Here is a 2,613-nt window from a genome sequence, read left to right as displayed (position 1 = left end):
AGTGTAAAATTATTTGAACTAGCTTATAGAGCTAGTTCAACTATAGTGTAAAATTATTTGTACTAGGCTATAGAGCTAGTTTGACTCTACTGTAAAATTATTTGTACTAGGCTATAGAGCTAGTTCAACAATAGTGTAAAATTACTTGTACTAGGTTATAGAGCTAGTTCAACTCTAGTGTAAAATTATTTGAACTAGCTTATAGAGCTAGTTCAACTCTAGTGTAAAATTATTTGTACTAGGCTATAGAGCTAGTTCAACTCTAGTGTAAAATTATCTGTACTAGGCTATAAAGCTAGTTCAACTCTAGTGTAAAATTATTTGAACTACCTTATAGAGCTGGTTCAACTCTATTGTAAAATTATTTGTACTAGGCTATAGAGCTAGTACAACTCTAGTGTAAAATTATTTGAACTAGCTTATAGAGCTAGTTCAACTCTATTGTAAAATTATTTGTACTAGGCTATAGAGCTAGTTCAACTCTAGTGTAAAATTATTTGTACTAGGCTATAGCTAGTTAAACTCTAGTGTAAAATTATTTGAACTAGCTTATAGAGCTAGTTCAACTCTAGTGTAAAATTATTTGTACTAGGCTATGAAGCTAGTTCAACTCTAGTGTAAAATTATTTGAACTAGCTTATAGAGCAAGTTCAACTCAAGTGTAAACTTATTTGTACTATGCTATAGAGCAAGTTCAACTCTAGTGTAAAATTATTTGAACTAGCTTATAGAGCTAGTTCAACTCTAGTGTAAAATTATTTGTACTAGGCTATAGAGCTGGTTCAACTCTAGTGTAAACTTATTTGTACTAGCTTATAGAGCTAGTTCAACTCTAGTGTACAATTATTTGAACTAGGCTATGCAGCTAGTTCAACTCTAGTGTAAAATTATTTGTACTAGGCTACACAGCTAGTTGAACTCTAGTGTAAAATTATTTGAACTAGCTTATAGAGCTGGTTCAACTCTAGTGTAAAATTATTTGTACTAGGCTATGCAGCTAGTTCAACTCTAGTGTACAATTATTTGTACTAGGCTATACAGCTAGTTCAACTCTAGTGTAAAATTATTTGAACTAGCTTATAGAGCTAGTTCAACTCTAGTGTAAAATTATTTGTACTAGGCTATAGAGCTAGTTTCACTCTATTGTAAAATTATTTGTACTAGGCTATAGACCTTGTTCAACTTTAGTGGAAAATTATTTGTACTAGGCTATAGAGCTAGCTCAACTCTAGTGTAAAGTTATTTGAACTAGCTTATAGAGCTAGTTCAACTCTAGTGTAAAATTATTTGTACTAGGCTATACAGCTAGTTCAACTCTAGTGTAAAATTATTTGAACTAGCTTATAGAGCTAGTTCAACTATAGTGTAAAATTATTTGTACTAGGCTATAGAGCTAGTTTGACTCTACTGTAAAATTATTTGTACTAGGCTATAGAGCTAGTTCAACAATAGTGTAAAATTACTTGTACTAGGTTATAGAGCTAGTTCAACTCTAGTGTAAAATTATTTGAACTAGCTTATAGAGCTAGTTCAACTCTAGTGTAAAATTATTTGTACTAGGCTATAGAGCTAGTTCAACTCTAGTGTAAAATTATCTGTACTAGGCTATAAAGCTAGTTCAACTCTAGTGTAAAATTATTTGAACTAGCTTATAGAGCTGGTTCAACTCTATTGTAAAATTATTTGTACTAGGCTATAGAGCTGGTTCAACTCTAGTGTAAACTTATTTGTACTAGCTTATAGAGCTAGTTCAACTCTAGTGTACAATTATTTGAACTAGGCTATGCAGCTAGTTCAACTCTAGTGTAAAATTATTTGTACTAGGCTACACAGCTAGTTGAACTCTAGTGTAAAATTATTTGAACTAGCTTATAGAGCTGGTTCAACTCTAGTGTAAAATTATTTGTACTAGGCTATGCAGCTAGTTCAACTCTAGTGTACAATTATTTGTACTAGGCTATACAGCTAGTTCAACTCTAGTGTAAAATTATTTGAACTAGCTTATAGAGCTAGTTCAACTCTGGTGTAAAATTATTTGTACTAGGCTATAGAGCTAGTTCAACTCTAGTGTAAAATTATTTGAACTAGCTTATAGAGCTGGTTCAACTCTATTGTAAAATTATTTGTACTAGGCTATAGAGCTAGTTCAACTATAGTGTAAAATTATTTGTACTAGGCTATAGACCTAGTTCCACTCTAGTGTAAAATTATTTGTACTAGGCTCTAGAGCTAGTTCAACTCTAGTGTAAAATTATTTGAACTAGCTTATAGAGCTAGTTCAACTCTAGTGTAAAATTATTTGTACTAGGCTATAGAGCTAGTTCAACTCTAGTGTAAAATTATTTGAACTAGCTTATAGAGCTAGTTCAACTCTAGTGTAAAATTATTTGTACTAGGCTATAGACCTTGTTCAACTCTAGTGGAAAACTATTTGTACTACGCTATAGAGCTAGCTCAACTCTAGTGTAAAGTTATTTGTACTAGCTTATAGAGCTAGTTCAACTCTAGTGTAAAATTATTTGTACTAGGCTATACAGCTAGTTCAACTCTAGTGTAAAATTATTTGAACTAGCTTATAGAGCTATTTCAACTCTAGTGTAAAATTATTTGTAC

Source organism: Triticum urartu, chromosome 7A (assembly GCF_056163025.1).
Source record: "Triticum urartu cultivar PI428250 chromosome 7A, HENAU_Tu73, whole genome shotgun sequence".
NCBI lineage: Eukaryota > Viridiplantae > Streptophyta > Magnoliopsida > Poales > Poaceae > Triticum > Triticum urartu.
Note: the sequence above shows the minus strand (reverse complement) of the source record.